A 17,003-nucleotide genomic window follows, 5' to 3' on the forward strand; every position below is an offset into this window, starting at 1 on the left:
ATTCATTTCTGCTGCGCCATGATGGGAACTCCCAAGAACTATTTCATCTTTCAGGACTGAAATCATACTGTTTGAACAGCTACTCTGCATTTCTCCATCCCCTGGAAACCATCGTTCTACTTTCTGCTTTGAGTTTGACTACTTAAAAAACCTGGTGTAAGTGGAATCAGGCAGCATTTGTCCTTCTGTAACTGGCTTATTGCACTTCACATAACATCCTCAAGCTTCATTCATGTTTAGCATATGGAGATTTACTTCCTTTTTAAGGCTGAATAATATTCCATTATCTAAAATCTCTTAATGTTCTAAAATCTTTTTTTTTCCCAACTGCATACAGGACATCAGTGCTTGGATATTACCTTGAGCTCAGTATTTTCCAAACCAAGCTTAGACTTCGGCCTCGCTGCCTCTGCCCTGTTTTGGACAACTGTGCTCACATTCTCCAGTCTCTGAGATGAGAAACCCTGGAGACATCTTTGACTCTTCTCTTTTCATCAACCCCCATTTTCAAACTGTCATCAAGTTCTTTTGTTCCTTCAGAGTTTCTCCTAAATTTGCCTTTTCCTCCTCATTCCCTTTGCCAAGACTCTGGGTCAGTCACTCGTCACCCCATGCCTGAATTACTGCGACAGCCTCATATTTTGTTTCCTGTGTCCTGTCTCTCCCTTCCAGTTAATACTGCCAGCTACTTCCTGGTGTTGTCTGTTACCCAAAGTAAGAGAGCCTTTTTTGCTCTGACTCCCTTCCTCCTTTCCACGCTTATCTCACATGATTTCCTGGAACACACGTTCAGCCCCAGACAGATCCACATACTCATTGTGCCTAAAAGAGCTTCATCCATTGTCTCCTCTTGCCCCTTCTGTGCTGTTCTCTTTACCTGGAGCGCCCCCTTCTTTATTCTTCACTGAAATCCAGCCATTCCTTCAGCCCCACTTCAGGCCTTTAGTCCCCAGGAAGAAACGCCTCTATAACTGTCCACACTGATGTGTCACTCTTCCACACCTTAGTTTTGTCTGCCTGTTGAAACTAAGCTTTTTGCGGGGTCTGTTTTATAGAGTTTGTATTTCCATAACTCCCACGCCACCTAGCCAAGTTTAAGTGTTCATTATTGAGCCTTTGTGAGGTGTGGTGACCAAAGTGAATGAATCCTTCTTTCATTTGAGAAATATGTCTGAGCACCTGCCACACATGCTGGGCTAGGCACTGGGATCCAGCAGTAACCCACATGGTGAGGAGACTAGTTTACTCTATATAAGCAGACCAGATACTTAAAAAACCTGATGTAAGTGGAATCAGGCAGCATTTGGTTGGTCAACTGAATTTGAGAAAACCAGGTCAGACTCTTAAGTGAGGAAAAATTATAGGAAGAAGGAGACTTCAGAAAACAAGGCATTAAGTGAAACAATTATTGCAGGAAAAAGGTGTTTAATGGATTCATTGAGCAATTGTTTACTGAGTGTCCACTTATATCAGTTTATTCTGGGTATCAGGGCTATATCGAGGACAAGGCCAAGTCCCTTTCTTGGTAGGGCTTATATTGTAACATTTATAGGCATTTATCTTTCAAGGGAAAAGTGCGTGATACTGGGTGAAGCCCATCTGCTGGAGGTCAGCAGTGAAGCAGTTAATATGCTTGTAGGGCTCTAGGCTTTGTTGGAACAGATGGTTCCTCTGCCCTAGGGAGTGTTTTTAAGGGGGATTAGAGGACTGGGCTGAGGAGGGCCTGAGACCTCTCTCCCTCACCCCTTAGCGCACACACCTGCTGTTCTGGCGCCTGGTGAGCTGTGTAACTTGTCCCCCACTTGGGTAACTACTTACTTGCAGGCTTGTGATTCTGGCTTTAGGGTTGACTGTATGCTTCTGGCATTTTTATTTTCCTTTCCTGATTTTTATTTGTTGTCCAACGTAAGTGAAGTCCAATTTTCTTTTTTCTTTCTTCTTTTTTTTCCAATTTTCTAATTTAATAGCTGTTGAGACTTTTCCGTGTTCCTTTCTGATTTATGTTTACTTTTACATAATTATAATCCTGGTCTATATACATATATTTTTTAATCCAAAATTTTTATTGTGGTAAGACACACATAACGTAAAATTTACCGTTCTAACAGTTTTAAAGTGTACAATTTGGGAGTTCCTGCTGTGGCACAACAGAAACGTATCCACGAGGACATGGGTTCGATCCCTGGCCTCTCTCAGTGGGTTAAGGATCTGGTGTTGCCTTGAGCTATGATGTAGGCCAGTAGCTGTAGCTCCAATTCGATTCCTAGCCTGGAAACTTCCATATGCTGCGGATGAGGCCTTAACAAGTAAAAAAAATAGTATACAGTTCGTTGACATTAAGTTCATTTACATATTGAGCAACCATCATGACTATCATGGCCCCCTATGGAAATCCCATACCCATTGAGCAGTCACTCCCCCCGCCCTTCCCTCCTCCAACCCCTGGCAACCACTTATTTGCTTGCTTAGTGCTTGTTCTTGCTATTTCGTGTAAGTGGAATCATATAACAAGTGGCCTTTTGTATCTGGCTTCTTTCACTTAGCAGGTACATATGTATGCCTTTTGCATGTAACATAAATATTTCTTTAGTATTTCCTCATAGTCATTATAATTTTGTTATAATGTTGATAATGGTTTCACTGAGCCATTATTTTAAAAGTTGACTATTTGGATTGCTTCCAAATTGTTGCTGTTATCAAAATTGCTACAGTGGCCAGCTTGCTGGCTGTAGCTCTGTCATCTTTCAGAGGACTCTGTGCTTCTGCCCACAGCTGCAGAAGAGCCATTGTCCTTGATTAGGATAGTGTGGCCTGTTATCCATTTCTCTGGGAGAACAGTTGAGGAATGATTTTTATATAGAAGGGAGCATTATACTTTGCAACAGAAGAGCTTGATCACCAGGGAATGGCAGGGAAAAGAAAGGTTTGTTTTTTTTTTCCCCCTTACTGTCTAAAATTCTCCTCTGACAGTCCCTCACCCCCCTTGGGTGTAGGAAGGAACTAAGTATAGCAGTTGAAGATGAAATGTTTTATTCATGTATTCATTCAACAAATATTTGAGAGTCTACTATATTCCAGACATTTAAGACTTGCCAGTGGGTTGAGCCTGTCTGAGCAGTACCTTTTACTCTACTGGCCTTTGGTACTGCTTGGGAGCAACACCTAGAACTGCTTTCAGGGCAATCAAGGGGATTCAGATTCTTGAGCCACATGGGGCCTTATTACCTCATGGTTTAACACCTCAAGGTTTGGTACCATTATAGATAATAATCACACGTTAATTTGGACTGCTCACTCCCGGGATTTCACGACCAGGCTGAGACCTCTCATACATGGCTACTCTTGTTTCCCACTTTGAAGAGGTCTGGCTGCTAGAGAAGTGCTGTTGGGCCTGTGGCCTCAGAGTGGTTTAGGTTTTGTCCACAATATCCTGGGCAAAGCTGCAAGGAAAGGTGCTGTTGCTGGGGTCCGAAGGCTTCAGGGGCCTTATTGCAGTGTTAAGTGACCATGTTCATGCAAAGCATGGAGTGTCACAGATTCTGAGTTTAGTCCAGCTGGATCTGGGATTTGTGCTGCTGGAACCTTCTTGTCTTCTGGCAGACTGGCCCCCCCAGCCCCCCTTTCCCCCTTACTGACCCATTTTATAAAAGTCTTAATTTCTCTCTACCCTGCTGGGAAACTGTCTACCACTTAAAACCATTCAGGGCCACTCTGTGTCTTTAAAATCCAGTGTGAGTGGAGAAAGCACTGAAATAAAGGTCAGATCCTAATAATTACACTTAGGAAAATACTCAAACTGAATTGTTAACTTGGGGAAAGAGCGCAGAGTTTGGTGAGAGCACCCAGAGTCAGGCCTGATCTCTGCCCCCTTCTACCTACCACGTTTTTTTTTTTGTTTGTTTTTTTAAGGGCTCCACCCTCTGCATATGGAGGTTCCTAGGCTAGGGGTCAAATCAGAGGTGCAGCTGCCGGCCTACACCGAAGCCACAACAATGCCAGATGCGAGCCGAGTCTGCGACCTACACCACAGCCCATGGGAACTCCAGATCCTTAACCCGCTGAGCGAGGCCAGGGGTCGTCAAACCTGCATCCTCATGGACACTAGTTAGTTTCATTACCACTGAGCCACGATCGGAACTCCCTACCTACCACCTTTGCTTTACTTTCACTGTCAGAATTTGATTTTCTATGTGTCTGTATCTTCAGTTATTTTTTCCTAGTGTCCTTTCCAAACTGTTGAACACTCCCCTCTCAGGGAGAGGGTAGAGGAGAAAGGGGCTAGCCTATGAGGAATGGAGACTCTGCTCTCGCTCTCTCTCCCTAGACCATGGAGTTAACAGGAATGGACGAGAGTTACTGAGGGGCTGCTGTGTTTGTGTTTTAGTGGGCTGGCTTTACTGAGTGGGACACAAAAGCCCAAAGCACAGGCCATTCCCACAAGCCTAACATTTTCATATTTCTTTCTCTGCCAAAGAATCTTTGGTTAGGGTTAAGAATAACCAGTCTGTCTGTAGAAATACCAAGGCCTTTTGTTTGCAAGAAGAAAAGGGCTTTTGATTAAGGCCGTCTTCTCATTTTTTTTTTCTTTCCTTTTCCTTAAGCTGCTGTGAGAAGACTTCAGAGCCTCTGAAGGTGCTGTGCTTGGGAGAAGAAAGCTAGCTAAATTAAGAACCAGGACAGTCTTAATTGTGCTCTGTCACCCATTTGTGCAGAGATGGGGGGAAAAAAAGAAATAACAAAATCGGTCCAATCTTTGGTGATTGCTTTTACTAGCCTTTCTTTCTTCCCGTCTTTTTTTTTTTTTTTGTCTTTTTGCCATTTCTTGGGCCACTCCCACGGCATATGGAGGTTCCCAGGCTAGGGGTGTAATCGGAGCTGTAGCCACCGGCCTACACCACAGCCACAGCACCGTGAAATCCAAGCCGCATCTGCAACCTACACCACAGCTCATGGGCACTCCAGATCCTTAACCCACTGAGCAAGGCCAGAGATCGAACCCGCAACCTCATGGTTCCCAGTCGGATTTGTTAACCATTGCGCCATGATGGGAACTCCTTTCTTCCCGTCTTTTATGAGATCCACCCAAAACAGTAGTTCCCCAGGGACTTAACCTACAGATGACCTTGAATCTTACACTATCACTTAAAGTGACATTGGGCTAGTTACTTAATCTTTCTCTTTAGATGAGCATTTCTTAGCTATAAATTGAGGATTATAAGAGTGCTCTTTTCACAGAGTTGTGATGAGAATTGAATGAGGTAATATGTAGAAAGTACTTATAATGGTGCTTGGCACATAGTAAGTGCTCAGTAAATATTGACAACTATCTCAGTAAATATTACTACTCCTATCTGTGGCAAATGCTGAGTGTAGGTTTATTTTCCTGATTCGAGCTGTGGCTTGCTAGGGCTGTCAGAGTCGGGCCTTTGTCTTTGTAGAATGGAAAGGAGGCAAACATTCCCATTGGGCATGATCTTTTTATCAGTCAAAAGGCAAAGGGAAAGATTTATTTTCTGTGTGGAGACATCTTAGAGGCTCCATGTCTCCTTAATTGAATGTCAGCAAGGGAATCTATTAGGAGACGCTTACTACTCTTTGGCAAAAGCAGTTCCTGTTTGTGGGGTGGGAGTGGGTCATGACTTCAGCAGGATGTTTACTTTCTCCATCTTCGTCTGAGGATAGTAAGGTTTCATTTGCTCCAGGAAAGCCTGCACCAAGCTATAGAGGAGGGGCTTCTGGTCTTCCAAATATATAGCAGTGGGAGAAGCAGGAGGAATGTCAGTAGGGAAAGGGGGCGTCCTCAGGGCTGGGCTGGTCCCTGGGACTTTATTACTAGGTCTGGGGAGTGTCCTTAATGGAGGCTCCCAGCAAGTGCCTGGCTTCTGCATTTCCTTGGTCAATATGTAAGAGACCTGGAGTTCCTGTCATGAAGCAGCAGAAACGAATCTGATTAGAAACCATGAGGTTGCGGGTTTGATTCCTGGCCTTGCTCAGTGAGTTAAGGCTCTGGCATTGCCATGAGCTATGATGTAGGTGGCAGATGCGGCTTGGATCCTGAGTTGCTGTGGCTGTGGTGTAGACCAGCAGCTGTAGCTCCGATTGGAGCCCTAGCCTGGGAACCTCCATATGCCTTGGAAGCAGCCCTAAAAAGCCAATAATGATAATAATAAAATAAAAAATATGTAAGAGACCTGCTGAATGACCCACCCTAAGCCTCTGAGCTGTTTTTTTAACTGTCACCTCCTTTCCCAGATTGCTGGGCGTGGCTAAGGAAGTGACACAGAAAAGTTTGTTGTCTGTTTACTGAACTTAGCTATTAGGGAGGATTTCTATGTCTGCGTTCTGTTGCCTCCCCACCTCCCCCCAAGGTGAAGTCTCATCTTACCTTCTGCAGGAACTTGGTTTCTAAAGTTAGCGCATGAGATGAAGATCCCAAATAATCAAAATTATCCTTGAAAGATATCTCAAATGACCCCTAAATTCAAGGTTATTAACCCAGTTTTTTGTATATGCCAGGACAGAGTTGGAACACTGTAAGCTCTAACTAGTTGGCCTGTAACTAGGGGACAGTTTATATGACAGGATAAGTATTCTCCAACACCAGGATCACATTCAGGATTCAGGGTGCTCACAGGGTGAAAGGTTCACCGTAGTGGAGACTTGCTGAGGTCTCAGATTCAGGTCCTGTCACCTCATGTTCCCCTTGTGCATAACCTCACCTGCGTGTGAAAGCTCATTGAGTGGAAGCATGAGTAAACCTCTGCACGTGTTTAAATCATTTCTTTCTTTCTGGCCAAGTTTCTATAGTTCATTGCAAGTGTGCTGAGATTCCCCTGTATCCTTCATTTGTGCTTTCTCTTTTTCTTATTTATTCTAAACCTGTTTTATAGCTCTCTGCATTATTTTCTTATCCAAACTCTATGTGTACTTGTCATATCCTTAATTATGTTCAGTGTTCAGGATTCTTTAAAGGGTTATAGAGAGAGGGCAAGTGAGAGGGGAAGGTCCCTGTAGTTGAAGCTTCTACTTTCTTCCTCTCTGATCCTCTGCTAATGTAACTGTTCTTTCCCCTTGCATATAAGGCCTTTTATTTCCTTCATTTTTTTCCCCTTGAGGTCATTTTTCAATAGAGAAGTTCTGCTTGTGCTAGGCCACTTAGAAATGAATTCTTGTTATACCCACTATGTATCATTGGTTTAGCTCTAGATGGTTAGTTGGTTCATGGATCAACCCCAAATCATAGTATCATAAAGAGAAAGATCAGGGACAAAGCCCACCCAGAGAGGTCGAAGGACACTTGCCCCAAATCACACAGCTGGTTATTGACAAGCTGAAACCAAAATTCCTGACTTGGAGTTGAATGCCTTCTCTCCTAATCACACTGCCTGCCTTTGAAGCCTTGGGTGGGAGCAGTCCTTTGTAATTTTGCTTTTTTTTTTCTTTCTGCCCCCGCTCCCAGCCTTTGGGAAATTGTGACTTCTTTTGTTTACTTTTAGTGCCTTTTCTTAACAAAAATGTTAGACAATATGAGCTTCAAGAGGGGTAAATTTAGTTCTTTGTCAAAGATTTATTTGAGAATTATGTGGCATCTCTTGATAAAAACTTAGAGCTATGTTACAACTTCCAGGACTGGGAATCACTGTCACTGGCACAGAGGTTTGAGACGAGGGAGACTGCTGACCATAGTTCTAGCGGTGCAAGGGTTTGTGTAGGGAATCAGCTGGAACACGGAAGGGTAGTCAAGGTCACAAACATTTGTTGAATTCCACTCTTTTCAAGGTACAGGACCAGGTGTTGAGAATACGTAGTCCCTGCTTTCAAGGGGCCTGTGGTACTCTGGTACAACTTGGGAAAAGAAGGTAGTATGTACATTTAGAGAGAGATTTCAGCTAGGCTGTAATTTCTCTAGTCCTGATTTCATTGCAGAACTGGAGGAGATGGAGTTGATGTTCATTGGGACCTTGGAAAAATACCCAGATACAAGGAGCTGGAGGCTAGTTTGGTCCTCACATCGGGCAAGTGGGGTTTTCCCAGGGTCTCAAGGGCCAGTTGTGTTTACTCAGTGAAAAGGGCGGATGTGGGGGGAGCATGGGGGGGAGTTCTTTATCCCCTTTCCTCCGTTTTCTTCTCAGTGTTCTTCCTTCTAGGAGCTATCACTAAGCATTGAGCAGTGAGGGACTATCAGAAAAAAAAAAAAAAACTAAGAAATAAGATAATGATTATTTGATTTGCAAAAGATAGCCTTTGCAGCATGTAAATCAAGCAATTCCTCAGGCCTGGGGGAAGTTATGAAGTGTTTTCAGACATTGAGGCAGTAGGAGCTTCTGGCTGGGAGGAGTACACAGTTGTTCTGGTATTTGCAGCCCTGCCCCAGCCTGTCCCTTAAGTGATGCCTGGCTTCTCCAGCTTTTGTTGCTTTAAAACATCACATTGTGGAGTTCCCGTCATGGCGCAGTGGTTAACGAATCCGACTAGGAACCATGAGGTTGCGGGTTCGATCCCTGCCCTTGCTCAGTGGGTTAACGATCTGGCGTTGCCGTGAGCTGTGGTGTAGGTTGCAGACGCAGCTCGGATCCCACGTTGCTGTGGCTCTGGTGTAGGCTGGTGGCTACAGCTCCGATTGGACCCCTAGCCTGGGAATCTCCATATGCCGTGGGAGCGGCCCAAGACCAAGAAATAGCAGAAAGACAAAAAATAAATAAATAAATAAATAAAACATCACATTGTAACAAAGTTCAAAGCTGTAGTCCTTACATTTTTAACCCTAAGGAAGGAAAATGGGTTATTTTCAGGTACATGTTTCTTCTTTGCTTCAGAAAAACTGTAAAACAAACAAAAATAAATAAAACATGAATTAAAGCCTTCAATAAAACAAAAACTTCATCAGCCATGATTGACTTGTGGAGGCTCAGATGGTGGACCACCTAACAGGGTTTCTTATACAGGAGTTTTCCAGATTGATGACTAATGTACAAGTAACTTTATCAGGCCCGGGCTGTCACATTTTGCTGTTCAAGAAGGGAATATGAGAGAGGGGCCCAGGAGCCAGTCCACGTGACATTCATCATGTTTTTATTGCTCACCCGGAGGTGGGGCGTGGGGGTGGTGGCGGGAGTGTTCGCGTGCCTAGATTAAAGTAGGTCTGCACGCCTCATGCCCAGTTTAATTGGCATCAGCAGTGCAGCGCTCAGAGTCCGCTCCACGAGGTGCCTTTGTGGACGGCTCAGTTCTGCTCTGTGCCCTGCTTACTTTGCTATCTCTACCAGCAGCTGTAGTGAATGGGCGAGCCTTTGCCTTCTAAAGTCCCTCGGGCTGTTCCCAGTGACCCTCAAGTCTTCAGAAGCATTTGGGTGAGAATAATGCCGAGATCCTGTAGCTGTTTGGCTCAAAAGAAAAGCTACACTGCCATGGCGATAAAGCTCCCAGTTGAATAAGGAAAATGGCAATTTCCAAGAATCTGGGTGGTAGTTTTTTTAATCAAGTTGAGAAATGGGATCATTGAGAAGGGGATTTCCGCAGTATCCAGGCTGTCAAGGAAACAGTTACTCCCCACTGCCTTCTTTTTACAGATTCCAGGAGAGGAGCATGAGGCCTAAGGCTGTATCCCAGTCCTCAGCAAGACAGGCAGTCCACGGGGCCTGCCGCTCCTGCCTTACACTCACACTGTAAAAAAATACTTTCCATACTGAGCAGTATCTTAGTATCTCACAGATGGTGCACATGTATTAACATCCTTCCTAAACCTAAAAGTACAAGAAATGTAGAAATACACTGTGGTCTATCCGCTTTTGTCCTTGAGGAAGCCAATTGGGGATTTCCCTCATTCCTGTGTCCTATCAGACCCTGACGGGGGTGCTAAGAACATTTCTTCTTCCCTCTCTTTCATTAATCCTAATGGGACAAATAGTTGTTGGATTCAGCAGTTTTTCCCAAATGATTCTTAAGGCATGAGGGTCACCAGGATTTATTTTTAAACTCATAACCTCAGGCTGAGGGAAAGCAGTTGTCCGTACTGAATTCCCCGTGGGGCTTTCAGCTGCCCAGACACCCCACGTCCTTATGGGGCACATTCCAGCAGTCTTAAAGCCCTGGCCCTCAGAGTGAAATCTGGTCTGGCGTCTCACTCATGAGCCATGGCCATGGCATGAATTAGGTGTCAGGTTGGAAAGCTGAAGGAACAGGTGGCCTGTGAGCTTAATATAATGTAATACTTCCGGCCTGCTAAAGTGGTTTTGGAGTCTTACGCTTGCTGAACATTTCCTTTTGCTTTCTTTTCAGCTTTAGCCATCCTTTAGTTTCCTTCCCAGGTTTTCTAGGAGCATGCTGGAGGCTGTCAGAATATACAGAGTTAAACTGCACTGAACTTGTGGAGAATAATTAAACAGCGATTAAGTGATATTTTAACTTCTGTTTACAGGCGAGAAATGGAAATCTTCAGGAGAAAGATTTGGAGTTATTATTATTATTTTTGGCCACACCTGTGACATGTAGAAATTTCCAGGCCAGGGATCGAGCCTGTGCCACAGCTGCAGCAACGCTGGATCCTTAACCCGCTGCACCACATGGAAACTTGTTTATAGTTTTGACCGAAGTCATCTTATCTTTGTTGTCCAGGGTTTGCCTGCCCAGTTTCATTTTCAGCTGTGAGGTGAACCCCCACACACACTTCTTTACTGATGTCTTTGGTCTTATTTCTCCCTCTTCCCTTTCCCCCTTCTCTCTCTCTTCTCCACTTACTTCTGCCTCTCTCCGCACCCCGTGTTGCTTTAATTGGTCTGAGAAAACCCATTCCACTCAGAACAGTTGGAGTGGGACTCAGCTGCCCTTCAGTGACTTCTCTTCCTTGAAAGCCTTGGGATGAAGCTTGGATGGGAGAGTTGGGGTATTTGGAAAAGCCCCTGGACTAGAGGGCAAAGCAGCAGATAAGGAATTGAAGATGCCTGAGTTTGAATCCCAGCTCTGCTACTTATTAGCTGTATAATTCCAAATAAGCTTAATCTTTGTAAATCTCAGTTTCCTCCTCTATAAAGTGGGAGTGATAATTCCTACCTGAAAGAGTAGGAATTAGGGAGGATTAGTTATGCATGTAAAGGTCATTGCCTGGCACACACAGTAGGCATTTAATTGTGTTTGAAAGTGGGAGCTTTGCCATGTGATTGAAGAGGTAAGAGTTAATGGTAGGGTTTTGACTGCCTTTGGTTAGCTTTTTGCCTATTTCACTACATGTTAATTGTATAGTTTATGTATTACAGTATGCAGTTATGCTGTTCTTTGCTTTTATTCCTACCTAGTAACTGTAGTAGCCCCCCAAAGGAGAGCTAGGAGGGCCTTTAGCCAGACATCCCCCACCATATTCTTCCTCACAATTCCCGACCCAGTCACTCCAAATAAACAAATTTAAGTGAAAAGAGCATATTATATAAATACAGCATTAAGACTTACTATGATTACTCCTCTTCCAACTAGATTGCTACATACAAGTCCATTTTATATAAAATTTTCTGTTTCCGTACTCTGGTACTGATGCAAAGATGTAAGTTAATTTCCTAACTCCTTTTATCTTGTCATATTAGAGGCATTTGTGGTAAAGAAAAAATGGATCCTTTACTGAAGTAGAATGAACCAAGACCTGGTAGAGCACAGGGCCCTTGCTATTCCTTCAGCCCTAGTTATGCTTGACTAAATCCCTGGGTCTTAGGACTTCGAGTGCTCAGCTGTTTTAGAAACTTGTTATAAAGCATGGTGTGTTGCTTTGCAGTATGACGACACTCTGTGGGTTTTTTTTTTTTGTGGTGGAGAGTGGGGGCAACATCCGTGGCATGCAGAAGTTCCTAGGCCAGGGATTGAACTTGTGCCACAGCAGTAACCAGAGCCACAGGAGTTATGGTACAGGATCCTTACCCAGCTGAGCCACCAGGGAACTCCAGAAGATACCATGTGGTTTTATAATTAGCATCTGCTAGCGTGTCACTTTTCTTAGGGAAGAATCCTCAAAATCATGTCTTTAGTGGGACTAGTATTTGATAGAGCATAAGGAAATTTGAGTAGTTTTGTCTCAAAGTATTTGAAAACAGTGGCTCAGATTGCTTTTTGTTTTGTAGGTTCATGAATTAGAGGACTTAATATTGTTAAAATGGTAGCCACACCCCCCCACCCCCAGCAGTCCCTACCAAAATCTCTGCTGGCTTCTTTTTTTTTTTTTTAACATAAATTGACAAGCTGATCTTGAAATTCATATAGAAATGCAAGGGACCCATAATAGCAAAAATAACCTTGAAAAGAACAGATCGAAGGACTCATACTTCTCAATTTGAAAACTTACCATAAAACTACAGTAATCAGGATAGTGTGGTAAAGGCATAAGAATAGATAGATATATCAGTGGAATAGAATTGAGAGTCCAAAAGTAATCCCATTTTTGGAGCTGTAGCCACCGGCCTACGCTAGAGCCACAGCAACGCGGGATCCAAGCCGTGTCTGTGATCTACACCACAGCTCACGGCAACACTGGATCCTCAACCCACTGAGCAAGGGCAGGGATTGAACCCAAAACCTCATGGTTCCTAGTCAGATTTGTTAACCACCGAGCCATGATGGGAACTCCAATCCCCTATATTTATGGTCATTGATTCTTGACAAAGATGCCAAGACAGTTCAATTTGAATTGAATTTGAAATTCAGATTGAATTTCCAACAAATTATACTAGGACAACTGGATGTCTGTATGCCACAAAATGAAATTGGACCCCTACCTCACACCATATTGGTTTATGAGACATTTTAAGTTAAATCAAAAAGGCTCATAGACCTAAGTGTAAGAGCTAAAACTATAAAACTATTAGAAGGAAACTTAGTGGTTAATGAGCCCAACTAGTGTCCATGAGGATGTGGGTTCGACCCCTGACCTTGCTCAGTGGGTCAAGGATCTGGTGTTGCCATGAGCTGTGGTAAAGGTCATGGATGTGGCTCAGATCTGGCATTGCTCTGGCTGTGGTGTAGGCTGGCAACTACAGCTCTGATTGGACCCCTAGCCTGGGAACCTCCATATGCCACTGCAGGTGTGGACCTAAAAAAAAAGGACAAAAATAAATAAATAAGTAAATAAATAGTACCTTAAAAAGAAGAAGAAGAAGAAGAAAACTTAGGAACTAAATCTTTATGACCTTGGATTAGAAATGGTTTCTTGGGAGTTCCCATTGTGGCTTAGCGGTAACAAACCCGACTAATATCCATGAGGATGTGGGTTCGATCCCTGGCCTTGCTCAGTGGGTTAAGGATTTGGCATTGCTGTGAGCTGTGGTGTAGGTTACAGATGTGGCTTGGATCTGGCGTGGTGTAGGCTGGCAGCTGAAGCTCTGATTCAACCCCTAGCCTGGGACTTGCATATGTTATGAGTGCAGCCCTAAAAAGGCAAAAGAAAAAAAAAAGGAAAGATATGGTTTCTTGACTATGATGTCAAAAGCACAAACAACAAAAGAAAATAGATAAATTTGATTAGAATTGGAGTTCCTGTTGTGGTGCAGCGGAAACGAATCTGACTAGGAGCCATGAGGTTGCAGGTTCAATCTCTGGCCTCACTCAGTGGGTTAAGGATCCGGCATTGCTGTGAGCTGTGGTGTAGGTCGCAGACGTGGCTCAGATCTGGTGTGGCTGTGGCTCTGGTGTAGGCTGGCAGCTATAGCTCCGATTAGACCCCTGGCCTGGGAACCTCCATAGGCCGTAGGTGCAGCCCTAAAAAGACAAATGACAAAAAAAAAAAAAAAAAAAAATACATAAATGTCCAATGAGTATATGAAAAGATGCTCAACATCATTAGTCATTAGGGAAACATATAATCAGTGCCACAATGAGCTACCACTTCATACCCACCAGAGTAGTTACTGTAATCGAAAAGGCACATGAAGATATGGAGAAATTCGAACCCTCCTATATTGGTGGTGGGAATGTAAAACTGTAGAACTGCTTTGGAAAACAATTTGGTGCTTCCTCAAAAAGTTGGAGTTGCCACATGATCCAGCAGTTCTACTAAGCATATATCCAAAGAAATGAAAATATACATCCAACAAAACTTGTACACAAATGCTCATGGCAGCATTATTCATAATAGCTCAGAAGTAGAAACAACCTAAATATCCATCAGTTGATGAAAGGATAAACAAAATGTGGCATATCCATACAATGGAATATTTATTCGGCAATGAGAAGAAATGAAATAATAATTGATACTAACATGGATCACATTAGATATTATGCTAAGCAAAAGGAGCCAACTTGAAAACATTCTGCTCTAAGTGAAAGGAGCCTGACACCAGAGACCACATACTGTATGATTCCATTATACAGAATAGGCAGATTCATAGAGACAGTAGATTGATTAGTGGTTGCCAGAGTTTAGGGGAAGGTGGGTTAGGAAGTTACTGCTAATGGACATAGGGTTTCTTTTTGGGGTGATGAAATGTTCTAACATTACATGATGGTGATGGTTGCCCAACTCTGTGAATATTCTAAGATCCACTGAATGATATACTTTAAAAGGATGGATTAGGTGTTATGTGAATGAAGTTCAGTAAAGCTTTTACCCCCCAAATTTAGGGTGATTTGTATGTCTAACTAGGATTTTGTCAGTTTAAACTTGACTCCTTATCTATGCCACCATGAATCTCAAAGTTAGAGCATCACTGTCTTGAGCACTGGGTAGATTACTGTTGCCCCAAAGCCTCAAGGTAAGAAATGTGGGTTTGCAATTACTTCTTACAGAATAGTTGATGGCGCTTTGTATCAGGAACCAAACCTTTTAAGATGGGTTCTCTGAGGTTGAAGCCATTCCAAGTTTTAAGTGTGACTGTCCTTGCCCTGCCCTGGTACTTCTTATTTATCCCTTCAACTGTGTATCTCCTGGAATAGATTATGTTTTGGGTCCCAAACCCCATTCCTGGCTCCACCAAGAACCTTACTTCTTTTCATTTCTTACATTTTTCCTCCAGGCTGTTGACCGTGCTCTGAGGCATTCTTTCCTAGGAGGTGTGGAGGTAGCTGGAGGAGCCGCTGGGTGGCGCCCTGCCCCCAGAGGATTGACAGATGAGAATGACTTTCCTGGAAAAGGCTTAGTCCTATGTTGGCAGGAAGAGGTGACTCATTTTTCATCAAAGGAATTTCAAAGAAAATGTAATGATAGGACGATGTCACAGGAGCAGGTGGAGACAGGAACCTTGACTGAGGGGCTGAGGGAGGTGCTAGATAGTATGGTTGCCTGGGTAGTCAGAATGGCTGACTGGCATGGATCACAGGAAGCGTCACCTGTTTTTCAGTTCCTTTCTCCTGAGCCCTGGTGTGTGCTGTTCAGTGCCTTCAGTGCATGTGGTCAAGCCTGTGCCTGTCTTGGGTGTACTGTGTTTGTATCTGGGTGAGACATCTCATGACATTCTGTGCGAGTTGTAGATTTATTTCACATGCGTTGTGTGTAGGGGTTCCTGTACTCTGTGCATCAGCTCCATGGCTCGCAGGGTCTATATCTGAGAGTGGAAAATCACACATTCATGGTGGCTCATTTCCCCTGGTGTGTTAGATACAAGAGCTTGCCTAGATACTAGAGGGTCGGATCCCAGGGACTTTACCTTATTGCCAGAAGTACTGCTTCCCTCCAGTGTTTTGGCAAGAGCTGGGTCTGTGCTCTAATCTTAGTTAAGTTTCCTTTTTTTCTCTTTTTTTCTTTGAGTTGAGTGCCCTTCCTTGGTGTGTATGGATGAAGCTGATAAGTGGGGGAAACTTAAGAGTCAGGGGGAAGGATAGTTAAGCGCTGGTATCTTTTCATGTTGCAAAGCACTCAAATTGGTTAGGTGTTGAGGCTCCCATTTATGTTACGACTGTGAGGAGTGCTCCTGGTCATCGCTGTGTTTTAACACCTACCAGGGTCTGTGTGATTGTGAGGTTGGAGGCTAAATCAGTTTACAGAAGGTAAAAGAGAAGATATTTATTGCTAGTATTCTGCCTTAGGATTCAGGTCTCACAAAATATCAGGGAGAGATGGCTTAACAGTATCAGTTGCTGCTTTTATGCTTTATGAATCATTCATCTGAAAGTGGGGTGGAAATAGGGACTTTTAGATAGTATAAGACTCTTCCAAGAAGAGGAGATACTGCTTCTCTTTAAGATATATCATAAGCAAGAAGAAAAAGTAACAAACAAGCAACAAGCCAAACAAACAGACAAAACCCCTGAAATTAGAAAAGGAGGGAGGAAAGCTTTATGTATTATTTGGTTCTGCCTTTAATTGTTGCAACCTCTGTTTTTGGATGATACTACTGGGTACACTGTGGAAGTAAAAGTGATCTTTGGGATGGGGTACAGAGGACATGAATCACACAACTTGTTTCTTAGAGGAAGGTGCTGGGCTTCCCAGGGCCCTCATTGGCACTATTTCTCCTCCCTCCTTGTGGCACTTCTCTCTGTATCTCTCCATGAAATAACAAATCATTAGCAGAGTCTTTTAACCTGAAGTGCCAACGAACTCAGTGGGATATGTTCTCTAGGGTGAGTTTGATTTGGGAGCCCCAGGAGGATAATTTGTGATGACACCGCTTGAGAAGTCACCACCTGACTCACTGAGCAGAAGCAGTAGTCTTGACCTGAACATGTTCTTTGTACCCCATAATATGTACGGGTCCTCTCTCTCTTTGGTTAGGAGCTCAAGGCCTTTAACCATGAAGTTGAGTAGTGAGAAGAGAGAATTCTTCTAACACTCCAACTAACCAGAATGCTAGGCGAATCCATGTGAGAGCTGAGATTCCAGACATCTCTTTGATTTTTTTGGTAAAGAAGGAAAAAGACTCTTTTAGGGGCTCATTATCACCTGTAGAATAAAATTCAAACTCATCTTGTCATTTAAGACCTTTCAGGAGTTCCTTGGTGGCCTAGTGGTTAATAAGGATCTGACATTGTCACTGTTGTGAGGGTTCAGTCCTTGCCCTGGGAACTTCTGCATGCTGTGAATGTGGCCAAAAAAA

At 43.5% G+C, this 17,003-nt stretch overlaps 1 protein-coding gene and 1 long non-coding RNA gene across 24 annotated transcripts in view; both read left to right on the forward strand.

The window, feature by feature from the left end:
- Window positions 1-17,003, forward strand: part of MACF1 (microtubule actin crosslinking factor 1) — a 357,817-nt gene that overhangs the window by 78,440 nt on the left and 262,374 nt on the right. The window lies entirely within an intron of this gene.
- Window positions 7,723-14,046, forward strand: LOC146402686 (uncharacterized). 2 transcript variants are annotated; one of them, XR_014807499.1, is made up of 2 exons: window positions 7,723-12,479; window positions 13,611-14,046. It is a non-coding gene; the product is annotated as an uncharacterized LOC146402686 (long non-coding RNA). The 2 variants fall into 2 exon arrangements; XR_014807500.1 differs by lacking the exon at window positions 13,611-14,046 and adding an exon at window positions 12,943-13,094 and having other exon boundaries at window positions 8,510-12,479.

The sequence above is a fragment of the Sus scrofa genome, chromosome 6 (assembly GCF_054392235.1).
Source record: "Sus scrofa isolate SSC_HxYL_T2T_F1_AM1 chromosome 6, Sscrofa_HxYL_maternal_Yorkshire_Landrace_v2.0, whole genome shotgun sequence".
Lineage (NCBI taxonomy): Eukaryota > Metazoa > Chordata > Mammalia > Artiodactyla > Suidae > Sus > Sus scrofa.